Source organism: Lactuca serriola, chromosome 2 (assembly GCF_051521515.1).
Source record: "Lactuca serriola cultivar US96UC23 chromosome 2, Lser_US96UC23_V15, whole genome shotgun sequence".
NCBI lineage: Eukaryota > Viridiplantae > Streptophyta > Magnoliopsida > Asterales > Asteraceae > Lactuca > Lactuca serriola.
In genome coordinates this window covers 34282426-34291804 of record NC_136409.1, presented here as the reverse complement: position 1 = coordinate 34291804, position 9379 = coordinate 34282426, and positions in this window count along the sequence as shown.

Genomic DNA, 9379 nt, shown 5'->3' with positions numbered 1-9379 from the left:
AGGATGATACCGGGGCTTCGGGGGGTTAAAATAAGGCTTAGAGAGAGTATCGGGAGTGGGAGAGTAAGAGATGAGCAACCAAACTCGGCTGCCCCTTGAATTCTATTTAAAAATGCTAGGTTCACCTCATGAGCCACATATGCTCACCTCGTGAGCTTGATACGTCATTGCGTTCGTCATGGCCACTTGCTGTAGCACTCGGTTCCTGGTATGTAATTTATTTTGTTGTATTTTGCATTTTTGGTCTGGGACTCGGCGAGTTAAAGTCCCAACTCATCGAGTAGGAGTGGGTTTGGACACAGGACTTAAGTGATGGACTCGTCAAGTCGGCGGCCAGACTCGACGAGTAGGCTCTGACTGGACAAAACCCTAATATGAGGGTTTTCACCCTATTTAATCATCTCGTTCAACTACCACTCGTCCCTATTGCTCCCAAAGACTCTCCATAGCAAACCATAAGTGTTTTGGTGCAAGAACTAAGGCTTTTGAGTGATTTTTGTGGGTTTTGACCTCAAGGAAGAAGGAAGAGCATATAAGGATCAAGAGGAGACTGAAGGATTCGAGTTTGGTTCATCATTTGGAGTCTTTGAAAGGTATGAAGTCTGTACCTTGCTTGCTTGTTTGTTAGATCCCTTTTGGGGAAGATTTAGGGCTTTTAAGCCATATGAGGTGGCCAACCATGATTTGCAAACATGGTTGGGGGCCAAGACTTCAGATCTAGCACTTGGGAAGAGTCACAAGGCAAATTTGGGTTGCTTTTGCACCCAAGGAAGTCCCCATGCAACAAAAGAGCCATTTTAGAGCCTTTTTGGCTAAAAAGTCCCATGCATGCACGTAAAGTTCATAACTTTACATGCTAGATCGAGCTTAGGGGCTTGGATCTATCATTTGGATAAGTGTTGTACATCAGAAATCGAGGATTTAGGGTGTGGACGTTATCGACTCGTCGAGTCCGTTCTTGGGACTCGACGAGTCCAAGGCTTTGAGTCCCATATTTTTTGAGGGTCAAAAGAACTTAATTGGGTGTTAGAAGGTTTGTAGCAGGACAGAAGGAGTGACCCAACGCATTGGACTTAGTTTTAGACCTGGAGTTCATGGGAGTCGACGAGTGCTAGAACAGACTCGGCGAGTCCAAGGCAATCTTCTTATGTTTGAAGATGAACTCGACGAGTTGTTCATACAACTCAGCGAGTCAAGGTCAGGACTTGTTCATCAGATGAAGGTGAACGCGACGAGTTGTTCATACAACTCGGGGAGTCGGATGAAGGTTCATTGATGTTCGTAAAGAGGGGAACTCGTCGAGTCGTTGCCAAACTCGACGAGTCGAGTCATGGATGAGGACGAGTAAAGGGTAGGGACTCGACGAGTTGACGGCCCAACTCGACGAGTCGGGTCAACTAGAAGTTGACTTTGACTTGGACTTGGTTGGGGGTAAATTAGTCATTTTACCCTAAGAGTAGATATCAGATTCTGACTGAGTATTTTGTGGGGATTATAGCCGGAGGATTTCCGGAGCAGCAGCAGACAGAGGTTTCCCGTGCAAATTATCAGCAGCTACTCGTACGAGGTGAGTTACCTTCCAGTAGGGGTGGGTCTAAGGCCACAATGCCGGCCACCAAAGAGGAATATTTAGGAGATGATTGTCTTTGTGATAATTATCTTGGTCTGGTTATGTGCCCTGGTTATTAGATTTATCTGTATGATATATTATGTGTATAGTAGGGATCAGTTTCCCTGACAGTGGTCCTTAGGACCGAAGGGTAGGTCAGTACCTAGTTATGCCTGATTGTATGTTTATATCTTGATGTTGTATGCTAGTGGTAGGGGGTGGAATAGTCCCCAGTTACCGGTTGAAAGATACCGATGATGGTTACCGGTTGAAAGATACCGATGATGGTTACCGGTTGAAAGATATTGATGGAAGTTACTGGTTGAAAGATATCGACGATGATTACCGGTTGAAAGATATTGATGGAAGTTACCGGTTGAAAGATATCGACGATGATTACCGGTTGAAAGATACTGATGATGATTATCGGTTGAAAGATACTGATGATATTGTATGGTATGTGGTATGATGGGGGAACTCACTAAGCTTTGTGCTTACAATTTCTGTTTTGGTTTCAGGTACCTCTTCGTCTAAGGGGAAGGAGTCGGCAGCGTAGCATCGCATCACACACACACACATGATTCCGCATCGAATTTTCTGGGATTGCACTCTGATTTTCATTATTTTGATGTCATGGTTTGGGACACAACATTATGATTTTGTAATGTGTTGCTTTATTGACAATGTTATGGTAAAATGTTTTTAAAAAATTATTAATTCAAAAATGAAATTCTGGGCTTGAATTTTGTGATTTTACACTTGCTCTGGAAGACGTCCATCATCTGCTCACCTCGTGAGCCACTAATGCTCACCTCATGAGCTCTGACATATCCTTGGGGTTCACGCCCCGAACTTCAGAAATTCATAACTTTCGCATACGAGCTTCGTTTTTGACGTTCTTTATATCCACGCGTAGGTGAGATTATGCTCTAAAACTCTCTTTTAAACTCCGTTGGCTACTTTTGACTTTATTTTTATTATATTATTTTTAGTAGGCCGGGACAGGAAAATTCTGTTCGAAATCCATAACTCCTTCATTTGAACTTCGTTTTCGTCTGTCTTTTCACCGTTGGGCTACCATCGATGAGATCTTCAATTCTTATTTAGATTGTTTCGGCTAAATATCGCTCGATCTCAAGTTCGGACTTCGGGCTGTACACTGCTAAGCCGAAACTTTGAAAAATCATAACTTCCTTATACGAAGTCAGATTTGGGCGTTATTTTCATGCACACTCTTGGTTTAATGTATTATACAACTTTCATTTAGATCGCTAAGGCCAAATATCGCTCTAACGTAAATTCACTATTTACGTCGCGTTGTGTCGTGTTGGTTCTGTCGCGAAACTTCGACAGGTTATAACTTCTTCGTTATAACTCGGATTTCGGCGTTCTTTATATGCACGAAAACCTTATGAGATATACTACAACTTGGTTATAATTATTCATTCTAAACACTCTTCTATCAAAAAGTCATTTTTGATGCTTATCGTCTCTAAATTGACTAGCCCGGATCTACGGGCGTTACATTCTTCCTTGCTTGGGCCGTGAATCACTCATAGGACCGTGAACCCTTCATGAGGGTTGTGAACCATCAAGCCTGGACGTGAACTCCCTTTCAGCCTCCTAACTTACTTCTAACACTCCTTTGGTGAGTTATTCTTGCTTCCTAGGTTGTTTCCTAGACAACTTTGTAGTTATATTCACTAATTTCATGCCTATATGTATCATAATATTCTATTTAGGACTCATTTGTGCTCCGGGACTTCGTTCGAGAGTATAACATCCTTATTCCAGTCTTCAATCGAATCACTCACATAAGGTGAGTTCATACCCCCATATTTTTCCATGCTTTTTAATGTTTTAAGGGGGGGGGGGGGGATACAAGTAAAACACAAGAAATGTTGTGTTTTAAAAAATAAATTGCTTATTATGTCTTTCTTACCATTGAACTGTATTAAACATATGAAACTTATTAAAACATGGAAAATAAGCTTATAAACTATAATAAGTATAGTTTATGGAACAAAAGGATCTTTTTATAAACTTATCTGGTATATATAAAAAGGGTTTTTGCATTATTACTTGTAAAGTCGTTAATCTAGTTTGTGAGACACGTCTTCGGGTACTTACATACGTACTAGTGGATGTCTACCCTTATGAACCAGAGTCTCATTGAAGGAGAGCATGAGTTTGTGTATAGATCTATATGGGACCAAAAATCCCTCACTTCTACTATTAGCTACAGTTGGATCGGCAGGTCCGTGGGTGACAAAGGCATAAATGATATTGGCGTCCGTTACACGTCGTATCTAATAGTATGGTCATAAAACTCACAAGTAGATAAAAACAATATATTTACGTAGTTTCCCGAGCGCACCCAATCCTCAGCTGCTGAAGGATTCCCAATAATGTCAACTAGCTACCGCATGAATATAACCACATGCAACAGAGATTAGATAATCCTTCGAGTAAAAGACTCATCCCTAGAACAGTTAGACTCAGACTATAGTTGTGCAATAGGTTCAAGTCCATCACTTTGAGATTATCCGGCCTGTGCCCCATGTGACTTAGCATATTCACTTAGTAGATAACTCACATTACTAAGAGTCCCACGAAGCACAAAGCAAGCAACATTCAGACAATGGAAAATCTAACCAACATACTCCAATCAAACTATCCTCTAATCAAGAATCTGTACTAGAAGAAAATATAAAGGCTCATATAATTCGGCATAAACTAAACAGGCCATCCTACCACTGGCTGATCAATTATAGCATGCAAATCTACAAGCTCATATAAGCATACAAAGGCATCTCTCCTAGATCCTTAACTCTAATCTAGCATGCGAATCACATAATCACATAACAATATGTATTGGTATTTTAGGAACCACTTACTTGAGCTCGGTCGATTGCACGAATCACACCTCTTTCTTTGCTTAGAAATTCTTTTTATAGAAATGATTTTCTTTTTGAAAATTTCCAAACCATGTCCTCAGTTTGAGTTCAGACACACCCGAGAGTATGCTCAAATCCCTTAAACCAAGGCTCTAATACCAAATTGTAACATCCCAAAATTAATGACCAAAATTTTCATTTTTAATATAGCTAAAAGCACATCTGTAACTTGATTCACACATTGAAAAGAATTTTTAATAACACATTTATCAGATTTAATTCCCAAAGCCACCTCCTAGTCTTCCATGAAAACATCACAAAGACAACTAGCATACATACTACTCTACTTATCTAATCTAGCAAATAGTGTGTCGGGAGCCACCTCTTGGTCTTTCATGCATAATGCCTAGGGCTAACCCCCGGGTCTTCCTACCATACGTAAACTAAATGGGCCGACATTGGTGTCTTAGACCCATACAAATAATGAGGAGACTCACCTCGAATGTTGAAGCTTGCTGCACAAAATCCTTAACTGCTGCCCTGACAATTCCAGGAGCTATCAATACCATAGTATCCCGCAATTAGCAATTAGGTTCTAATCCATTATAATAACTTCATACCCTGGGTAAAAAGACCATTTTACCCCTACCCTTTCCCTGTCCAAACTATGGTCCAAATTGTAATCTGAAAAGGCCCAAAGGCCTATTAATCAACCAATGGCCCATTTTTCCAAATTGGGTCCAATACTCTATATAGGTGTTGCCATGAGGCCTAATGTGACAACCCGAAAATTTCTATCTTACATTCTTCATTTCTTGTCAAAGTTAAACTCGTTTTTACTATTTTCTAGCACTGTTTGGAGTCAAATAGAGTGTTTAAAGCCTAGTAGCAGCAGGGTAGGAGTCGGGGGATAAGTATTGTGGGTGTATCGCCTTGAAATTGAGCCAATCACACCAACACAAGCTGTGTGCGGCCGCACACAAGGGTGTGCGGCCGCACACCCATCCCAACCGCACACACTCCCCCTATATATTCAAGACTTAGGCATTTTGAACACATTCTACTCTCCTTCAAAAGCTAGGACCCAAAATCCTCTCAAGTATCATCCAAATCTCCTTGAGGATCTTCATAAAAGGTAGCATCTTTAACCAAGAACACCAAGAACACTAGGTGTACGGCCGCACACACAGGCCTGGCCGCACACTCCTGGTCGCACACGTGTCCTGACCGCACACACAGCCGCACACAGGGCCGCACACTCACAAAGATGAAGTTTTGTGGCCTTACACTCGTCCTAAGGGTCCTACACTCATTTGGGGACTTCATATGTATTAGTAATACTTGATTCTAAGTGTTCTTATGTCCCGAGAGTGTATCCAAGTGTTTATTAATGGTTATATACCCTAAATATATTCATATATGTGTTATTACATGTTAAAATAGGATCCGTTTTTGCCCACGACTCCATTCGACATCCGGTGATCCCATATCAATCTTCTTTCAAGATTCTCACGTCAGGTGAGTTCATACCCCTGAATTAACCTTTTAAATATTTTTACATGCTTTTATGGGGGGGGGGGGATACAAGTTAAACATGTCAGTTATCATATCAATCACATGTGATTGATAACCCGCATGCACAAGGATTTATTACACTGTTAACTCTTTTTACCAAGTATGATACTGTAAATGGTTTTCTAAAACGTTTTTACTTGTTTAAAAGCTTTCCTCAAATTGACCCTCGCACTGAATTGTTTTATCAAAGTTTCATTAAAAACTTGCTTATGAAAGGTTTTCAAAGGAATTCTAATGGTTTTCAAACTTATTTTACAAAAGAATACCAAGTCATGATTTTCTTACGTATAAAGGTTTTCGAAAGTTTTCATCAAAGTTTTCTTCCATGTTTTTATACTCCTACTTTGTTAGATACTACTGCTTCCTTATACTCCCACTTAGTTAAATGCTATTACTTTGTTAACGCATTTTACTTCGTGATACGCTCCTACTTCGTGAAACGCTTCCACTTCGTGATACGCTTATACTTATTAACGCATCCACTTCGTGATACGCTTATACTTATTAACGCTTCCACTTCGTGATACACTTATACTTATTAACGCTTCCACTTCGTGATACACTTACACCTTATAAACACTTCTACTTCGAGAAACGCTTCTACTTCGTGAAACACTTCTACATTGTTAATGCTTCTACTTAAGTTAAATGTATGCCTATACTTTTATAGTTATATAAATAATGTTTAAAGGACTTAGGAAGGCTAGTTCGCCCTATTTCCTTTTCCTCGTTTGGATGTGGTCTGGTGGGATCGGATATCCATCCGAAGGTCATTTGATCATTAATTATATATCATGTATACATGAATAGACATATGGGTTTACATCGATCGGTTCAGTTATAAGTCTCTACTGCTAGTCCAGCACTTACATCAAATTTCACTGTTCAGGATACATCTTCAAGACACGGCCTTCTCCGTTGTCTAGTTGGTAACCAGAGTCTCTTGTAGGGAGAGCGGACATTGTGTGTATAGATCTATACGGGATTGACACCCCTGCACCTTGACTGCTAGCTACAGTCCACGGTCTACCAAGCCAAGGGGTGACAAATGTCATACTTACACCAACGCTTGCAGGGCGTCAAGTACTCTAGTGTCGATTAGTATGGTTACGAGTATCTCCATGTTACCTTATAATTCATGGCCTTAAGGTAACGATGTTTAACATTGTATGCTGGAAATACACTTACACTGTTTTGGACCTTGCTAGCTGTATCTTTCATTTGATACTGTCTAGGGTCTGTAATCACTGTTTTGGACCTTGCTAGATGTATCTTTCATTTGATACTATCCAGGGTTTGTAGTCACTGTTTTGGACCTTGCTAGCTGTATCTTTCATTTGATACTGTCTGGGGTCTGTATTCACTGTTTTGGACCTTGCAAGCAGTATCTTTCATTTGATACCGTCTGGGGTCTGTATCTCCCTTTTGTTAGATTGAGTCAGGCGTGTCGTTCATTCGATACTCTCCTGGAGTCTATGAGTTCTTTTGCCTTAGTCACCAGTCTTCACTGCTGAGGAATATGTTATTTTCCCTGATATTATCCTACTTCTTTGAAATCAAACAACATATTTTGGTAATGATAGCATTTAAGGGAAAACTACTTTTTACAACATAACTCTGTCGGGTCTTGGTAGAAGACTACTTTTATTTAAGAAAATATAGGATTTTCTGGAAAGGACTCTAATACTCGGTTGATTCTACACTAATACTTTTATAAAGTTATTTTGAACTTACACAAATGACACTAAATACTTATGAACTCACTAGCATTTATTAAAATGCTGATACTTGCTTTCAAAATAACTTGTATTCTCAGGTCAGCAATAGACAGGTACATCTCAGGTGCTTTTGGTGAAGACAGTTTTGTACCAAGCTGCACCTATACTATTACTTGTATTACTTTAATGTTTCTATGAAATGTAAACCATGTAAAACTATTACTATTAATGCAATGGTTGTTGTACTTTGATTACTATACTGCATATGTTGTGATACTTGACATGACGTCATCCACCCCAGAACGTTTCCGCCATTCCGGTTTTGGGGTGTGGCACCTAATCTTTCTTTTCAGTCCAACACACTCTATATTCTGATGGCCCAATAATAATAATCCAAACACTTAAGCAAAAAATTCTAAAAAAGCACTCGTGGCCCAAACCATGGCCCAAGTTTCCAAGTTGGGCCCTAATCCTTTCGGGGCCTTTTCCAACATCACTAGCAGCCCACAACCTGATGACCAAACGGGCCAAACATAAAAAATCCCAATAGTTGGCCCATATCGAAGCCCAATATGCGAAACCCACTATGACTGAGTACGCATGGCGTACTCAGCTGTACGTAGCGTGTACTAGGTTCGTGACTTGTATGTTGCGCGTACCAGCTTTTACGCCCAACGTACTCTTCTGTTAAGTCCTTTTTGATATTAAGCACTTAATGCTTCAAACCAAGGGACCAAATTACAGATCTGAGCTCTACTTAACGTCTTAATCCATAGTTACTGTCTTGGTGACTTTATATGACCCACATGAACCCAAACTCAAAGTATAACAATCTACTTCCATGAAAATGGCCATAACTCTTGCATGCACCCATTAAGACCTCCAAGATGGCAACTTTCTACCTTAGGGACTTAGTTAGCACCAAGGGTGGCAACCCTAAGACTAAAAACGGACATGGAACCATAAACCTCCATTCTTGAGACCAAAAAGGTCCAAAAACTCAACATGATAGATCTAAGCATTCAAGAGGCAAGTTCAAGACTTTATACCTCAATATGATCTGAAATGAAGCAATAATCTCGGATCTACAACTTCTCCTTTGAATCACCACCTTGCTTAGCTCTTCACTTGCTTGGAAAATGGATTCACAACACCAAAATGCTCTCTAATGGCCTTCTAAGCTCCAAGAACACTCAAAGAAGGATTAAGGCTTTGTAGTGGCTGTCTAAGGGTGAAATGGATGTTGATATCTAGGGCATTATGTTCTTTATATAGTGCTTGGCCCCAACATTATGGTTTGGGGACTCTAGACGTATGTTGGGCGTAAGCCTACCCACACCCGTGTCCACTTATCCCTCTATGCTGGGCATACTCTCGCACATGCCTCCTTGCATGCATGGGATCTTCCTACCACTTTTCTCCATTAGGGACTAAACCTATCAAAACCTTTAAAGTGCTATAACTTCTTCATTATAAGTCCATTTTGGACTTACTTTATATTTATGAAAAGGTAACAAGAAGCCCTAAGCTTCTAACAACTCCTCATTACCTAAAAACTTTCCGAACAAGAATCCCATAAT